Source organism: Crocuta crocuta, unplaced genomic scaffold (assembly GCF_008692635.1).
Source record: "Crocuta crocuta isolate KB4526 unplaced genomic scaffold, BGI_CrCroc_1.0 scaffold364, whole genome shotgun sequence".
Classification (NCBI taxonomy): domain Eukaryota; kingdom Metazoa; phylum Chordata; class Mammalia; order Carnivora; family Hyaenidae; genus Crocuta; species Crocuta crocuta.
In genome coordinates this window covers 511,638-531,148 of record NW_027532603.1, presented here as the reverse complement: position 1 = coordinate 531,148, position 19,511 = coordinate 511,638, and the positions used below count along the sequence as shown (strand labels likewise).

Genomic DNA, 19,511 nt, shown 5'->3' with positions numbered 1-19,511 from the left:
CAGGCTAAGATAAAGCACAGTCTTTTCTCACATCATGACCAATTAATTAAGAATCTCTGGATGGTGGAGATGTCTGGGTGGCTCAGTCGGTAAAGTGTCCAACTCTTGATTTCGGCTCAGATCATGATCTCACGATTGGTGAGATTAAGCCTCACGGTGGGCTCTGCACTAACAGGGCAGAGCCTGCTTGGGATTCTCGCTCTCTCCTCTTTCTCTCTGCCCCTTCCACACTGGGGAGCACTTGTGCACATACAATCTCTTTCTTTCAAAATAAATAAATGAACTTAAAAAAATAAACCTCTGGATGGTGGAGGCAGGATGTGGTTATTTCTCAAAGTTCCTCAGTTAATTCTAACATATGGCCAAGCCAGAATGCAGACCCACATAGCAATATAGTTCTCTCCTTTCAAGGAGAAGAGTGGTAGTGAAAAAGAATCCAGGTAAGGGGAAGAGCAAGGCTAGAGATGGGAACCTGACAAAACCTGTCTCTGAAGAATGGAATTTTTATTTAGTGCCACACTATGCTAGCAAAAAGAACATGTCTAGTGTTCTTGCATCACCTCTACATCTGAAAACTTTATTTAAAAAAAAAAAAAGCAGGTATGAAAACCTAAATATTTATATATATACATATGCATATGTTTACCCAAAAAGTTTCAGGAAGGGTACACAACAAACTGTTAACTATTATTTTTGGCCTTATCTATACTTTCTTCTTGATCTGTACTTTCTAAGCTACCTTTTATTTCTTCTTATAATGTCTGGCTTGTTTAGTTCAAACTAATGATTTTTTTAAAAATGAAATGACTAAAAGGATCTTCAAAGATTAATTATACTTTGAATAGAAAAATAATTATATAAAAAAACTAGTAAAAATTACTTGATGCTTTCCTCAAAAGCAGTTTACTTTCTGTCAGGGCACAAAACATAAAATCTCCCTACTTCTCTATGCAGTGGAGATCTATATTCTAACAAACCTATTAATGACTCTTTCCCACCAGATGGCTATTACTAATTAAAGTCTTATTAGTACCAATTTATAACAATACTTAGCATGAGGAGAAAATATTTTAAATAAGAAGAAAATGGAAATATTCTGAAGTTTTACAAACACAAATGTCTATCACACAGGCTAAGTTTTATAATCATTTACAGTAGCCTCATATTTAGTTAGAATAAAATATCCTCCTTATATGGACTACACATTTAAATGAATTTTAAGTTTTCCATATGGCTTCCGGCTTCAGAAAACAAAGAAGTAGGCACTGGGGGGTGGGTGGTAAGGCAGCACCCAAGCAACCACAGGGCTTGGCCAAAGGTCTAAAGTCATAATGAGTTAATGCTCAAACACGTGTTGTCATTTGTTTGCTGCTGTGATACTGAGTAAAGAACCCAGCTTCATGTATACTCATAAAGCATTTAAGTTAAATTTTGCACCAAAGAACAGAATCTCCAGCCTGGTTAAATGGTAAGTCTGGATGGACAAAATCACATTTGTGATGCTAATTTTTTAAAACATACCATGCAAAAGAAAGACCACTACCATGAGGGAAGACAGATAGTTTTTCAATTTGCTAGAGAAAAGAACTGTGACCCAAAGCAAGGTAAACCTCTGCAATGGGCCTAGGCTAGCTGTACACAAGTCAACTTGGAGAGGCTACTCGTAGAAAACAGCCCTGTCTGAACTGCCGAGGGAGAGTTATCATTTATTCTGTTTGTTATGATTGGCCTTCATCCTCCTGGAGAGTGTAGTACCCTCAGGAGGGATTTTCATTACAAAGGTAAACTAACTCTTCCAGAACACTAAGAGCATTTGAAAGTCTTACTCAAGAGTGTGTCTTAAAAAAGAAAATCAGCTCATATAATTATAGTAGGGTCAGGACCAACATTTAAAGATTTTAGTGATTGTGTGAGAAGTTCAATTTAAATTTAAAGGCGAAAGTACCCGAGAAAAATTAGCCCTTTTTGTAAAAAACGAAAAACATTTCTATGTTGAAAATCAAAACATACTTTTTTGCAATGTTTAACAGCTTCTCATAAAGAAACATGCTTGAATCCAGCAGAAACACTAATTAGATTAAGATTCTATAAAAATTGGGTGTTGGTTCACAAGTGTTACCTAATATAATAACTACTCTGACATATATTTAACTTTATGAGACTCTAACCCTCAGAAAAATGTATGAATAACTGAAGATGATATATAAGGGAACTCTATAAAATAAGCAGAAATAGCATAATAAGAGATCTCCAAAATACCAGAAATGTCAAAGAAAGAGAATATATCTCTGTTTAAAAGGAATGAAAGTTGGATTGCAAATAGAGAATATGTCCAAGATATTTCAATCAATAAACCAAAGATTAAAAGACATATTTGACAGAAATGTTGTTTCAAATATTCCAGAAAGCTCACGGCTCAACAGCTTTTTTCTTCACTTTGCAACTCAGAGGTGCTTTTAGAGTTCTAAATCACTGTTAGGCACTAAAAGTTCTGAAGCCTAAAATTGTAAATCCTCAGAAATCTTGTATTTTTCGAGTCTAGTTAAAATACATACGCTTGCTTTTAAAGAACACTAAAACAAAAAAACCTAGCCAAACTGTAACTTGTAATCTGAAAAATATACAGACACATTTGCCTACTTAATGGAACATTTTACATTTCCAGATATAAAAACACAACACTACAAAGTTACAGTAACTAAAATCTAGTGGCAATGTGAGAGTAGGCAAATGAAGAAAGCCTAAAAAAAAAAAAAAAAAAATTCAAGCATGTACTTCCAATTCTTTTTTTTTTTAATTTTTTTAATGTTTTATTTATTTCTAGGAGAGAGAGAGAGAGACAGCGTGAGCAGGGGAGGGTCAGAGAGAGAGGGAGTGACAGACTCTGAAACAGGCTCCAGGCTCTGAGCTGGCAGTCAGCACAGAGCCCGACGCAGGGCTCGAACCCAGGAACCGCGAGATCATGACCTAAGCAAAAGTCGGACGCTAAACCGACTAAGCCACCCAGGCGCCCCGTGTACTTCCAATTCTTAAATGATCCAGCAATTCTAACACAAACGGGAATTTATGACACAGAAAAACAGGAGCAAACAAGTATGTGAAGAACAAAAATAAAAAACCAGGAAAGGTTTTTCGATAGAAGAATGGATAAATTACTGACACATCATTAATGGTGGCTGTCCTTGGGGAAAGGGATTTTCACCCTCTAAACCATACCTACCGAAAATATTTAAATGTACAGAATAAAATAATTCTACTTCTTGGAATTCATCCTAAGGAAATAATTAAGAATGCATGGAACAATACAACTCCAATGATTCAGAGCAATTTTTACAATAAAAAAACTGAAAAGTACAAGAAATCATTTAAATGATGGTAAATTCATATATAGAATACTATGCACTGATATTAATTATTCTTAGATATTAAAATATACTAATTTTCCACAAAAATTCACGATATTTTCTTTTCACGTTTATTTATTTTTGAAAGAAGGACAGAGCACGAGCTGGAGAGGCTCAGAGAGAGAGAGGGAGATGCAGAATCTTGAAACAGGCTCCAGGCTCTGAGCTGGCAGCACAGAGCCCAATGCTAGGCTCAAACTCACAAACCACAAGATCATGACCTGAGCCAAAGTTGGACGCTTAACCGATTGAACCACCCAGGTGCCCCCACAATATATTTTTAAAAGGAAAAGGAAATATTATGCTTCTGATCTAGTTTTTTTAAGTTTATTTATTCATTCTGAGAGAGAGAGAGCCTGAAGGGAGAGAGAGAATCCCAAGCAGGCTTGGTGCTGTTAGCCCATAGTCTGAAGCAGGCCTCACCTTGAGATCATGACCTGAGCCAAAACCAAGAGTCGGATGCTTAACTGACTCAGACACCCAGGCACCCTGATCTCACTTTTTAAAAGAAAAAACTGTATATGCATTAAAAACCACTGGGAAAGATGTATACCAAAATATTAATAGGTTGAGAAGTAAAATTAAGGGGTTTGGGCTTTTTTTAGCATATTCCATGCACTCTCAAAAGGGGCAGTAGAAAATTGGCTACTGAGGGCAAAAGAAAAAAAGAAAATATAAAATGCATATAAAATGCAAATTAACATATAACACATTAACACAGAGCGATATTAAAATTTTATGAGGGGGTACAATTAGAAAAAAATATCTAAAAAGACTGGGGCAGGGTGAGCAAGTGATAATGATAAAAAGGTTGAGAAACACTGCCTCATTGAGACTCTCAATTTTTCTACAATGAGCATAATTATTACTGGAGTTTGAATGGTAATATATGTACACTTAACTAAAAAGGGATATACGATGAAAGTTAAGACAGCATTAATTTTCATTATTGAATATAAAATTTATTCCTATACTAAGTCCTTAAAATAGAATACAGACTTTTTAAAACATAACACTAAAATGAAAATATAGAGAAATTTATAAGGTATTGCATCAGAATCATATAGTCACCTGAAGATGTAAACTACAGACTCCTTGGCCTTATTGCAGACCAATCAATATTTCTATGAATGGGGATAGTGGCTTTTATTAAATGAGGCATACTTATATCATCATCCCACTCCATGGAAATATGAAATGTAGATAGCTTTTAATTTAAATCTAAGATTTTTTAAATTATAGGTACTAAAGTGATAAAATTAAACCAAGAGCCTGGAAATCTAGGAATCCCTGCTAAATTCCTCCCTTTCCTTTAAGGAACCGGATTCAAATTTCTTCATGAACTCTCAAACACACCCTATTATTCACGATCTCTACTGGGTACAAGACATTGTGAAGAATATAAAAGAAAAAAGGAATATTTACAAATTTTGCCCCTACAATAAATTCACTTCGGCCAGCATTAACCACTGGCTTTCTCAAGGCACCATTAGTCACAAAGAAACACAGTTTTTGCTTTTATGATGCAAATGAAACAAAGAACAAAAGTCACTGTTGGATAATAATAACTAGGATACGGTCAGTCACACTCAGTTCTCTAGTTAGTACACTTAACTTGGCACATCGCCTTGAAATACGCAGGATTCAAAATTTTGCCTACACCAAATTCAATACCTGCCTTGCTAAATCCTCCAGGTTTAAAATGTTAAAACCATAATGCCAAGATTTACTGCGTGCATAAAAAATGAAACTACCTTGGTGCATACTTAATAGTCCTATTTAAATGACAGAGAATACACACCTGGATTAGTCAAAGTAGTGGATACTTTTTTTTAATTTACCGGTTAAATAAGTGTTTTCTTTGGTCTACTGAAAAACTGCACATGTCCATCTTCAGCACATCAATATATCGAAGACATGGTTATGGAAGTGTTATGGCTGTAAAAGATCAAAACCATAACAATTCACTGTAGACACTAGCTCAGGCCAGTACACTGGAACCCAAGCAAAGCCAGCTAAGAACACCACAAAGCGATGATTCTTTATATCCAGTGTTGAAGGCCTCGTGCTTACATACACAGGCAAGCAGATGGTACTGAGTAGTGACACAATCTCAAGCTTGTTCCACTGACGACAGTAGTCCAAGTCTAAAGCATAAAGGGGATAAAAGAATGACTACGTCACCTAAAACCACTCTACTCATGGTTTCAACTGCAGATTTTGGTTGGTTCTTGAATAATAATACTGTCCTATGACAATGTGTAACTATAACACTGGAGTACTATGAGAAGTTACTGAATATTTATTTAAAATTCAAAGCGATGTTTTACAATGAAGTTTGTCTTAAGTGTGAAGCTCTATTCAAAAGGCACAAAAACTTTTTTAAGAGGATACTATTCGACCAATTTTGAGTTTCTCAAATTCCAGACTTACCATCTGGATGTAAAAGAAACACCATCAAAATAACCTACTACCGGGGCGCCTGGGTGGCTTAGTCGGTTAAGCGTCCGACTTTCGCTTAGGTCATGATCTCGCGGCTCGTGGGTTCGAGCCCCGCGTCGGGCTCTGTGCTGACTGCCAGCTCAGAGCCTGGAGCCTGTTTCAGTCTGTGACTCCCTCTCTCTCTGACCCTCCCCTGCTCACGCTGTGTGTCTCTCTCTCTCTCTCTCTCTCTCCTAGAAATAAATAAAACATTTAAAAACAAAAAACAAAAAACAAAATAACCTACTACCTGAAATTCTAAATAAAGGTGGGTCTGAGACATAAGATTCACCTTTTAAACTCACTTGCCCATGTTTTTTCTTAAATTAATCTGATGTTCTCAAATAATTAAATTAATAAAAGTCTCACCCATAATTTTTAGATATACACATCTACAGGGCAAACTGACATTTCTACTTTAGATGCAAAACAATTTCCTAAAGCAAGAAAATTTCATACCAGGGGTTATTCATGTCATTACTAAACCGATTCTATGATTAGAATGGAGGGCAGTGGAACGTACAGACAAGTAGTCTAAAAGCTGTCATACAGAAATCTAGCAAAAAAACCCAAAACAACAAAAAGAACACTTCAAGGATACCAAAAGCCAAAATATCATATAAAGTTGTATCTTTTATAGAACCGTCATCTTATAATCTTCGTCTCAGGACAACTGGAAGCAAATTTTAAAATATGTTCCTTCTTCACACAAACAAGCCTATTCATTCTATCTTTACTGTGTGGCACTGCCAACTCAAACCTACAAGACAGATCCCACTCTCCATGAAATAATGTTATTGCCACACACAGTAAGGTTCATCACATCCCCCCTGCAGGTCCCTACAGGCCACCATCCCTAAACTAAGGGTTCTGTTTACTCATTCAACATTAATTTATCTCCTCGTAGCTCACATTTCACCAATTTTGGTTCTGTTTTTGTGAAAATAAATTTCTTTTCTAATCACAGCAACTTCCACGTGTTATTCATTCCCCTCTCGTTAATCCTGTATCATAATCCACTCCCTTTTGTAACCTTCCTCTAAAATAGTTTCACTCTCTAGATTACTGCATCTGTTTTCATCTCTTAGACATCCACTCCTATTAGGTATTTGTCTGAAAGAATTCTAAACTTAAATTTATTAAGATATTAACTCATGTAAAGGATTAGAAGCTTTATAAATACACAGTTCAGAGACCTCACACTCTTGTTCTGCCTAGGTATTAACATCAGTTGAAAAAAAACCATACTCCATTACGTATTTTTTTAACCTTTTATCCCAGAATTATCAGTTCATATTTCTGAACAATAAATCACCCATTCTGATGTACTAACAGAAAACAGAGACAGATATATGCCACCCCACACACCTGACAAACAGAGATCAGGTAGACGACCTAGGCTGGCGATAGAAACATTTTGACTACTGCTGTTCCACCACCTGTTTTCAGAAAATTATAGTAAATTTTTAAAGTAAAAAAAATTAAGAGACACAGAACCAAAAGATGGTGTCTTGAATATGAATACAAAAGATGATATCCTGAATGTTTTAAAAGCTAAAAACATTACAGACTACTCAGTTAAAATCTAAGTGAAAATTACACTCTCCCAAGTTTGTAGTCTTCATTTCCCTCCTCAGGATTTTTACTGTTTGTTTTAAGTAACTTAAACTTCATGGGGGGGGAGGGGGGCAGGGGAGTTTTACAGAGAAAAAAAAGGTGAAACCAATGATTTCTGAAGAATTTTCTAGACTTGTCTGGGAGAAAAATGATGTATTACACTAAAGAAAGGATTATAATATAGGGATTCACCTACTTGTTCATTTATTCACGTTTGCATATAACTAAAATACAAATATTTATTATTTTTTAATGTTTTTTTATTTCTTTCTGAGAGAGAGAGACAGCATGAGCAGGGGAGGGTGAGAGAGAGAGAGAGAGAGAGAGATACAGAATCTGAAACAGGCTCCAGGCTCTGAGCCAGCTGTCAGCACAGAGCCCGACGCGGGGCTCGAACCCACAAACCGTGAGATCATGACCTGAACCAAAGTTGGATACTTAACCGACTGAACCACCCAGGCGTCCCTAAAATACAAATATTTATTGATCACCTGTTGTATGCTTTGTAACTGTGGTAGTCCCTTCTGGAAGTCTGTTGTCAGCATGATCCTTTATAACTGGAGTTTCTTAATTGTCATAAATTATATAATTACTTTGAGTTTTATCACCTGTAAAAAGTGAACAATACTTCACAGATTTGCTGTGCAGATTACATGAGATACAGTAACTCTACCTTCAAAAAAAATTACTTCCCTTCTCCCTATAGATCCCTCTAGAGATTAGGACATTGATCAGTGGTTCTCAGCCTTACTCTGAAAAATCTCTTCTTTTGTCCACAGATTCCACATCTTTATAGATTTTTGTCTACCAACTGCATTGACATTTAATTAACCAGATAAGTAATGGCTAATCGGAAGTCTCAAACTGCCAAAGGCATAAATACTAATGAAACTCAATGTTAGGTTCTTGAGGTACAAGCATGTTTTATTTCATTAACAGCTTACAAATCACAATATATGATAATGATTTGTGATAATCAGTCACAAAGATTTAAGTCAATATAGTTATTGGTCAAAGCAAAGATATATAATATTTGACCTATTTAAATCTATTGAGAGCACATACATAATTTTATTAGGCTTTTTGCAATATGAGAATAATTCGTTCCTTTCTCTGCAGACCCCTGGGAAAAACATAATTTATGTAACATGTTAGTGATTTTCTATGTCTAAAGAAACTACTGGTTACCCTACAGATTTGTTCTAAGCCGGTATCTTTATTAACACCATCTTCAAATTCAAAAGTTACACATATTTCCATAAGGGTAAGTAGGCTGTGTCTTCCCTGGTATTCATAAGAACAAAAGCCAAACCCTTCACCAAAGACTTGTGTGATTTGATTCTTCCCAAACCCATCTACCAGTCTCTTTTCAGCCTATCTCTATGGCCTTCTCAAACGTGACTTACTGGTTCCCATTTAAGGGCTTTTGTACCAAGTGGGCCCTCTGCCTAGTTCACTCTTCTTGCAGATCTTCACATCTAGCTTTTTTAATTCATTCAGGTCTCAGATTAAATATTACCATCTCAGAGCTTTCCCTGAACACTCAGTCTAAACCCTTCTATCACTCTACTATTTCATCCTGCTATAGCTTCTTCATGGCATTTGTGACCTCTGAAATTATCTCGTTCCCTTATTTGCTTATTATTTCTCTCCACCACCACCAAGCCCCCGATATAGAGTTCCTTAAGAACTGTCTTATTCACTGCTCTGTCTCTAGCTCCTAGAATACTACGAGGCACCCAATAATCATGCAATAACTATTTGTTGGATCACTAGCCAAGCTGTTTAAGACTGTTCTGGAGAAAGACTGATTTCTTAGTAAAGAATTTACATTTAGCATTCAAAATTAATGATTCAAAAGAAATTACAGAAAATGTTTTTTGACTACAAAGAATAAGAAAAATGTACACAACATTTTATTTAAAAAGCGAGCTTTCTTTTATGTCCATCCTTTCAGACAGAGTATGTTTCACACACTTCATATGTCACTTCATATAAAAAGTAAATGAATTTTGGGTGCCTGGGCAGCTCAGTCAGTTAAGTGTGCGACTCTTGATTTCGACTCAGGTCATGATCTCACAGTTTGTGAGCTCAAGCCCCACATCGGGCTCTGCGCTGGCAGCATGGAGCCTGCCTGAGATTCTCTGTCTCCCTCTCTCTGCCCCTCTCCTCAGTTTTACTGAGGTATAACTGACATAAAATTATGAATTTTCTTATAAAAGTGTGCCATAAGCTGCTAGCCACTCAACCTAATAACTTATTTTTCCTGCCAAGATGCGAGCAGGAAAGTTTCAAAGAATGTAAAACATACGGACTAGGAAGGACATAGCTGCCCAACAGTGACAGTGCCGGAATGCACCAAACCAGGAAGGACCGGGCTCTCAGCTACGGCTGGGAAGGAGAAAGGGCGAAGAGTGATCAGGCCCACGCGAATGACTGCAGTTCTGACTTCTGCTGACCAAGAGAAAGATATTCAAACCAGTTCAAAAGGGATTCCATATCTTATACCTTTCTGAAGAGCTGAGGTCTCTTTAGCAAATGAAATTTCACTCGGTTGACAATATATGGGCTTTTGCACTGACACATAAGAAAAACACAGTATTTGTAGTAACACAATCTCAAACACTGTGTGCTACATTTGCTTAGTAACTTAAAAGATATTTTTAAGAATATTTTTAAAGGGAAGAGGTTTAAATACAAGTAACTAATCATAAACAGTTTATTTCTGAGTTTAGAAAATATTTGAAAACTAAAAGAAACATTAAGAAAGGTGTAACATTGAAGCGGTTTTAAAAATGTAAACACCATGAAATATAAGCCTGTATTTATTTTTTAGAAACTGGGGGTTGCTTCTATTCTCAACTGGTGGTATTAAAGGAAGACGGAGCAGATAATCCATAGTCCACGTGAGTTCACCTACCAGTCCCAAAGAACCATTAATATCTGTCTGTAGGCTAACTTGCTTACCTATTATAATTAGCCAGGTAGAAAGTACAATTTAACACAGAACTAGAGCCAGGTACCACAATGACTAAGAATGGCATTTGCAAACTTTTTTTTTTAATTAAGAAATTAAGTAGGGAACGAGAGAACAATAGGAGTATTCGCTCTAAAGAGGCTACACTCAGTTTCCTATTTTTCATTCCTCCATATTTCACTGCCCACAGCATTCTAAGCTGTTTAACGAGAAGTCTATATTTCACTTTTCTTCACTTGTGCTCACACAACTGATGCTTCTAAAGCCCAGTTGCACTGACAAATGCTGAAAGACCATGTTCAGAATCTAACCTCACAGTGACATCTTTTAAGATAATACTTCCAGAAATATAATGTCTAAAAGTGAGGAGTCCTCAACTAAGAACGTAAAATGCTAAATAAATAACATTTCTGCAGGCTATCCACTGGTCGAGGAAAGCTTAAACATATGCTTTTCACAGATGAAATAATAGGAATCTTTTACCCTTCAATTTAAAAAAAAAAAAGGCAGCAATTTTTTTGCAATTTTCGGGGTTCCTAATCCCTCATAGCCTATCCATTAGGCTCAGACTGTTTCTTTTGAATTTCATCTCCACACTGGGTACACTTGAAGACCCAGAGACTTTCACAACAATGGCTCCTAGCAACTCTCCTCAAAACCTTCCCTCTTGCTTTCCTTAAAACCCTCAGATATGCCTTACCTATGTTAAGCCAGCCTCCTTGCCTTCAGTCCCTTTCTTCCTTGATTCATTTTGTACTCTGTAGCTAGATTCATCTTCCAAAAGATGAATGCTCTGATCAGGTCATTTTCCTCCTATCAAAACTTCTTGTGCTCCTGAATAAAGTCTATACTTCTCAGCTTAGCATTCAATAACTTCCAAAGTCTAGCCCAGTAAGTCTTTACAGCCTTATCACCATATTTTCTAAATACACAGGTTTAGGTTTCTGTCAAATCAACCCCCTGTCCTCCAACTTGTCCTGAACTTTCTATCTTGGCTCATGCCATTCCTACCATAAAGAATGTCTACCACTCCCCTCCAGCTGCCACTGCTCATGATCTTCCTGCATCTCTGCATTTATTCATGTAAACAAGGACACACAAATGAGATCTCCTGCCCTACTCCCCCTCCCCCCCCATTGGGCAATAAAAGCCCCACCAAATTTAACAACAGCAGCTAGCTTTTATTAAATGTTTTCTATGTATGAAGCAGTTTTACACATTATTTCTAATCCTCTCAACAAACTTACGAAGTAGGCATTATTAGTCTCCTTGTAAAGATGAGAAAGCCAAAGTTCAATAACATCTAATCATATATTTAGGAAGTTATCTCAAATTTATACTCAAGAAGTTGCCTCAAATCATACAGTTTTACATGATATTTCCACTTACTACTTACCTACACAACAAGCTTTCTCATGTTTGTCAGTTTAGTAAAGGGAGAACATGAAAATGCTATTTCTTTCCAATAAAAGAACAATGCTCAAATTGCAACTTCAAGGAATGTCTTTTCTTGTCAGAGATTACTTTCACCTAAAATATTTTCAAAGAAATTCATTCCAGCCAACTTTTTTCAAAGATGACTGCAAATTACTAATCATACATTATGATGGCTTTACAGATTATTAAGAGGATTTTGCGATTACCACCCAAGAACTGTAACAGATATCTATCAAATTGGCAAAGATTGTAAAAACTGACCTACTCAATGCCATTGAAGGTGCAGTGACACACACTCTTATACACAGGGTAACCACCCTCTGATCCAGTTATCCCACTTCTGGGAATCTATCCTAAAGGAAGAAAAAACAAACAAACAAAAAAAACAGAGATGCAATCAAAGATAAATGTACAAAAATGCTTGCCCACGTTATTTAAAATAGTAATATTATAAAGAATCAACCTAGAAGTCCCACACTCGGAGACCAATATCCTGTTCAGAGAAAAAAGTAGGAACAAAACAATGAATATAAAAGTATTAATTCCATTTTTTTAAAAATTAAAATTTGTACATGCAATGAAAGAACTAGAAAAATGTACGTTAAAATGTTAGTAGTAATTACTTCCAGGTGATGGGTTATAAATGATTTTCCATTTCTTCTTTATAGTTATATTCTTTTCAGAATTTGCCACAATGGAAAATGAATTACTGTAAACAGGGGAAAAAAATGTTTAAGTGGCCATAATCACTGAAAATGATCCTGAGCCCAACAAGGGCATATTACTTGGAAAAGAAATACTTCCTAGTGCAAAAAAAAAAAAAAAAGTTAAACTGGTTTTGTTTCCAGCTTCTGTTATACCCACACTTACTTTTAAGTTGTGTAAAGAACGTCATCCAAAATTCAGTAGTATTCATGCAATTTCACTAGGCTCACTACCTAAAAGTGAGCCAATGCTTCAACAGAAAACACCACAGTTAAATGAACTGTTTTATTGTATGTCTATTGAGAATAATAAATGTCCAATTAATCCTAACTCAAAACATGCAAAATGGAAAAACCAGAAAAACTATTCTGGTTTTGCAAATTAACTATGTATACTGTTGTTCCCTTATAAGCACATCACAATTAAGTCTGGAGGGGGGAGGAACTTGAAAATAAAGTTGGCAAGCTACCAACGTTCACTAAGAAAGCACACTGATGCATTTTGTTTACATGCACATTTCTGTCCTAGGGCATAGTTAACTTTAGTGGCAAAAGATGATTTTTATCGGTGTAGCAAAAAAGATTAAGCCGTTCTATAAAAAAACAAAACAACAATAAAATAAACATTCTTGCATTAAACACAGAATTAAAACTGCTAGCTGAACTGGGGACAGGGAGGGGGACTTCCCTACAATTGGCATGTATAGAGACAAATTTGCCCCCCGCCCGCTCCCCCCTGCCAAAAAGGTCTCAGAGTGAAGTAAAATAGGCAGTAAGCAAACAATTCTTATTTTACTTTATTGTATTTTAAACTGGGAAACTGGTCTTCTTGTAACAGTAAGCTGTTAGAAAATAATACCACTGTGGGGGCTGGGGGAAAAGGAAAATAATACCACAGAAGTAGGTGTTGAGCAACTAAAACAATTTAAAATATCACACTGATTTTACTCAGCAAAGGAGTATCATTCTATTTCTACTCTACCATGAAAATGCAACATTTATTTATAAAACATGTGTCAGGTTCTGGCAAACAAATTATTAGACTATAAATTCCTTATAGTAGAAACTACAGCTTCACATCTCAGTTTCCATCAAAGAACCTAAGATTGGGTCATGCAAACATCTGTTCAATGACTGAATCTTAAATCTATTAATAAAATCATGCAACATTTTTACATGCATTCAATGGAATGGAAAAGATAGATCATAAGACATCAATGATTCGGGCTAGATACTGAAAACTACATAAAATCCAAAGATTAGTGTTAAATTTCAACTGCTAAAATAATTAAGTTATGATTGCTTGCTTGATGTCCTTTAATACAGCCAACCTGTCTAGAACAGAATGATCTTGTTTATAAATGAATTTTTAAATATCACTGAAAATACAGTGAATGAATTTACTCTTCGGATTACACATCTGAGTGATCTGAAATGTGCAGTTTGCAACAAGAGATAATTTCTTCCTACTTAGAATCTTACAAGCTACATTTGGGAGTTGTCCAAAGAAACAATTGCACCCAGTTCTTTGTGCCTCTCTTCCTTTACACTTTTGCAGTTAATAACTGTAACAGTTCTATCTTGAGCAAAGTTATGTTGTACAACCAGAATAAGTATATAACACGGCACTGCAAACAACCAGGAATGTTACAGGTATATATACTTGTGAGTTCAAAGTGTGGCACTTCAAGTTTTAATTAATCCAACAGTATCCTTTGCCAGTTACAATGTGTAGCCTGGTATACTCCATATATATTCTTATGGCATATGGACTAACTTAAATAAATTCTGAAACCAAACATGGGATTACATATTTAATTCCAAATTCTGTTACCTTTACCATTCTACATTTTGAACCAATCTCTATCAATGGGAACTAAATAGGCTAGAAAGAGAAAACTGGATATGTAAAGTAAGTTTTTCCCAGACTTATCTGGAATTAGTCTAAATAAATAAGGCATCAGTACCTTCAAGAAAAAAAGCCACTAACTTCTCTAGTGACTGAAGTTAATTTCATGAAACATATTTAATCCACCATGCATAGCATATACTTCTGAAATTATATTAAAACGATTATTTTTAGACTACTTATAAAAGTACACTATTTCTTGTTTCAACTCCACCTTAATCATCACACACAATTTCCTTTTCTTATTGGTGCATGTATTTACTTTCTACCTCTAAAAGGCCTATTTTCAAGCGGAAATGAGAGCATGGCATAGTTCTCTGTTAAACTGCTTTGCTTATCAGTACATCATGATAAGCTAAGCTTATAGGTTCAATGCTCTTCTGGATAATTTAACTTTGAAACAAAGTGCCCTCTTAACCACTCATCTCAAAACTGTGAGAAGGGGACTGTACCGAGTGTGTCAATCATTTAGTGTCCATAACCACTATTACAAATATGCATACCCTGAATGGGCCAATATAACTCTGTATATGAAAGACTGAAGACTGAAAAGCACATAAAAACTACCACTTGTAGGGGCACCGGGGTGGCTCAGTCGGTAAAGCATCTGACTTTGGCTCAGGTCATGATCTCACGGTTTGTGAGTTTGAGCCCCATGTTGGGCTCTGTGCTGATAGCTCAGAGCCTGAAGACTGCTTTGGATTGTGTCTCCCTCTCTCTCTGCCCCTCTCCCATTTGTGCTGTCTCTCCCTGTCTCTCAAAAATAAATAAATGTAAAAAAAAAAATTTTTTTTTTTAAAAACCAACCCAAAGTTCATGCACAAAAAGGGGAGGAGGGATGGATGCTTCATCTCAATAACATATAAAGGCTTAAATACATTCATGTTTAGCCCTAATCAGTTTCATAGGATGTGAATTTGGCATTAAGTCATGCAGCAATATATGACATCAGAATGAACAGTTTATACTTGGAAATACGCCATAACTCTTTTTAAAATTGATGAGTTTAATCTGAAAAGGAACATTAGGAGGAAGTAAGTTTATGTTCACAATTTTAAGCTCACCACAACATTAATCTATAAACACTTTATACAATTTTTTTTGAACTTCTAAAGTAAGAGAATTTTGGAACTGGGAACCTAGAGGTTATATGAGGTTGAATGAACATTTGTTGGGTTCCTAGCATGTGTTAAACACAGTGCTAGGTGCTTGCAGGTAACTCAGTTATTCGACTCACTCACTTTAGAGGTGGTGAAGTTCTCTGCTCATGCCAAATCAAGCCATCTAGATTTCAGAACTAGAAATGCTGAGCAATGCCCTCACAGGGGTATAATTTCTATCCAAACAGGGCTGGTATCATTCTCCCTTTGAAACTAAGTAAAATGTCAAAGATGCAATGCTAACCTTACTTAACTGAAACAATAGTCTCTGTGTGTTGAGGAACTGTAAAGAATTAGAACAATCTAAAAATTCAACTAAGTACTAGCTGCATAATTTACTGCAAAGAACAAAACATGCAGCTATCAGTTTTAAGATTATAAAGACATGCAAAACAGAAATTAAACAAATTGTAGATATCATTTAAAAATCCCTTTGTAGGGGCACCTGGGTGGCTCAGTCAGTTAAGCATCCGACTCCTGACTGAGGCTCAGGTCATGTTCTTCTGGTTTCTTTGTGAGATCAAGCCCTGCACGGGGCTCTGTCCTAAAAGCATGGGGCCTGCTTAGGATTCTCTCTCTCTTCCTCTCTCTCGTCCTCTCCCCTACTCGTGCATGCTCTCTCTCTTTCAAAATAAAATTTAAAAAATAAACAATTACAAAGTTCACAGATGATAGTAAACTTTAGCAAGACTTTAAGTTATTTAACTATTAGATTCTAGGTTACAACAGAATGTAAAACTCCCTGAGGACAAAGACCTTGTCTAATTCATCTCCGTATCCCCAACAATTAGCACTCAGTTGTTAAATGTTGAAGACAGAGGTGAACAAACACATGAACTCTAAATTCAAGCTATTGGAAAATTCAGCCTTACAATCTAAAAGATATTTTTTTTAAAACCTGAATGATTTTTTAAGTATAAATAATAATACTCAATACAAGTGACATGGTCTTGATACTGAAGACTGACAACTGTGGCTATCGCTCTAATTAGTACAATGTATTCTTGGAAGGAATTCACAGATACATCTAGAAGACAAGTAAATTCATATACTTTGATTCAGCAGTCCTTCTTCTGGAAATTAATCCCAAAGAAATATTCCGAAAGAAAGCAAATGCTGCATTTACAAAAGTGTCTATTTCATTGCTATTTCAATAAGGGGAAACAAACTCCCTATAATGCCCAACAACAGGTAGATAAACTACTTTGCAACCTCTGAAAAAGGTTTAAAATAAGATTAACCTCCTACTTGGTCTTCCTGCTTATGCTCTTGCCCACCTTAACTCCCTGCCAAGTTGATTTCCACACAGCAGCCAGAACGCTGCTCAGAAACTCTTCTACTTAAAATCCTCCAATAGTTAGTTGCTCATCTCAAAGTCAAATCCAAAGCTCTTACAATGACCTATAATGCTCAGTGACTTCTACAGCCTAAACCCACTCCCTCTTGCTTACTGTCTTCCTAGCTGTTCTCAGCAAGGCCAAGTATACTGAGGGGGTCTTTGCACTTGCGGTCCTCTCTGCCTACACCCTTCTTCTCCAAGACGGCACACATAACTCACTTCTTCAGGTCTCTGCTGCAGTCTCGTGTCTTCCCTACCACTGTTTCTCTTTCCCTCCCCTACTTTACTCTCCTGCATAGCTCTCATCATCTAACATCTTCTGTATTTGTTTGGCTACGGCCCATCACTCCTGAGTAGACTATTGCTCTAGGACAACAAGAACTCGATTTTATCCACACGATAGGCATTCAAAAAGCATTTGTTGAATTAATATTAAATGTCGATACAATAATTATTAACTACGTGAAAAACCACACATATAAATAAGCTCGGAGGAGAACGGGAAAAATGAATAGTTTGATTTGTGAAAATGTTTAAGTGCTGATCACATTACTAAGGAGTTTATACAATAAAAATTATGTCAGTTGTGACTATGATTTTAGACTACCAAAAGTGTCTATAACAATCTTATTTCCTTGGAAGCCCCTAGTGTCTTAGTTTTAGGCTGACTAGTAGTAATTAGTGACAACTTTTCCTCATAAAGTTGTAATTACTTACTCTAAAATCTTCTTCCTAAAGACCCAAAGTTTAGTCTGTAAGGGTCAACACTCGTTCTTGAGGCCACACAGAAAGTGAACAAAGGATTTAAAAAAGTTTTAATATGGAACTGAATAATACTCAGGGATTCTAGATTACTTTTGAGACAGGGATCTATCTATGTTTGCCTTCAGAGTGTCCCTGAAACTGGTCTAGTACTTTTTTTTTTTTTCCTGGGGAAAGAGTCTGTATATTTCATCATAATCTCAAAGGTGTCAGTGGCCTAGAAAAAGTTAAGAACTACTATTTTACATCGGAGGTAAAGTGCAATATTCTAATAGAAGCCGTCCCTCAAAAGGATAGAAGGCAGACCATACCTAGACACACCTTTGCAATCATTCAATTCATCCACAAACATCGGAGTGCCTCCCTTGAGCCCAGGCACCGTGTGATCCCCGACACCTCCCACCTAATCATACTTCGCAGCACACAATTCAAAATACCAAGGAGACAAGATTCGGTGAAACGCCAGACTAAAAAAAATAGTTTCAACCGATGCAAATATAGTTTCAAAACAGAAAAGTGCTGTAAGAAATCCTAATAAAGACAGAAAGAAAGGGGCTCGGGGCCTGCCTGAGCGATTATTATGTCTAAACACTGCAGATATCAACTACATGAAAAGAAAAGAAAAAGTACACATGCACACGCCCGCCCCCACACACTGACAGGAAACCAGAAGAAAAGTTTCCAAATCCTGTTTCCAGCAGCATCCCTTCTGAGACTGCCCTACAGCAGGCTTCTGAAGGTGGGAGCCCCACCTTCAAACCCAGAGCTGACACTGGACTCTTTCTTGACTGTGATAAAAAACAGAAAGAATCAGCATCCCACACCCAGGAAGCAGAAAGCTGAGGCCACCTGTAAGGCTGTGGCCCCTTCACCTCCTACCCCGTTATCCCCTTATCTTTTATACCCTCCTCCCTTCAAAGCGGTGACAACACCATCTTCCCTCCCAAAAAGGAATACATAACTCGGTGACAGTTCTTTTTTCCAACAAGAGGTCAAAAGGTCCCCCAAACTCTCGGTGCTTAGCCCTGGGAGGAGATCCCAGGTTTGAGGCACAAGAGTCTTCCCCCTCCCCTTCTCCCTTAACACCGTTCGGCTGAAGACACTGTCCCTAACTTCCTGAGGGGGACGAGCGACACTCCTACCAGCCCCAGTCTGAAGGAAGACAAGAATCACACGGCGACCCCTTCCCGCACAAAATTCAGGGAAGAAGCAGGGGCCCAAGAAGGGCAACGCCGCCGACAAGGCGAACACATGGCAAGCTACGGAGGACGCGGGGGAAAGAGGGCGGGAAAGGGGCTGGGAGCAGGAGTGGGGCGTAGAGATGTCAGCCCTCCGCACGGGTGGCGGGGAGCGGGGGGAGAGAGGAAGGAAAGGGGGACCCCGACCCTGACAGAAGTGAACACAGAGAGGGCAACGCTCCCGTCCACCCGCACCTCTCTAGCGGAGAAGGGAGGGCAGGAAATTCACCTAACCCTCCGGCGCCCTCTTCGCGTGCCCCCCAAAGGGAGAGCTGGGTTTGCGGGCAGGTCTGACCCGAGTCTGGGGACACGCACGAAGAGGGAAAAGGGAGCGATGCCCGATCTTCCGCATCTCGCGGGCAGTGAGTGGCGAGGGCACTGTGTCCGCGGAGATGGCGAGGGCAATGGGCTTGTGCCATGACACCTCGGGGAGTTGGAGGGTGGGGGACACAATGTCCTCTTTCTCTCCCACACCCGGCCCGG

The 19,511-nt window shown here is 37.5% G+C and overlaps 1 protein-coding gene across 3 annotated transcripts in view; it reads right to left on the bottom strand.

Moving 5' to 3' along the window:
- RAP1A (RAP1A, member of RAS oncogene family) overlaps window positions 1-19,511 on the bottom strand; it is a 75,210-nt gene that overhangs the window by 55,421 nt on the left and 278 nt on the right. Inside the window, exon 1 of one of the 3 annotated variants that reach the window (XM_077780156.1) lies at window positions 12,178-12,258. The exons of 1 other annotated variant lie outside the window; for it this stretch is intronic. The gene's annotated coding sequence lies outside the window, so the exon portion shown is untranslated. Of the gene's footprint in view, window positions 1-7,993; window positions 8,013-12,177; window positions 12,259-19,511 lie in introns of those variants that run through there. One more of the 3 variants, XM_077780157.1, reaches the window with a different exon arrangement.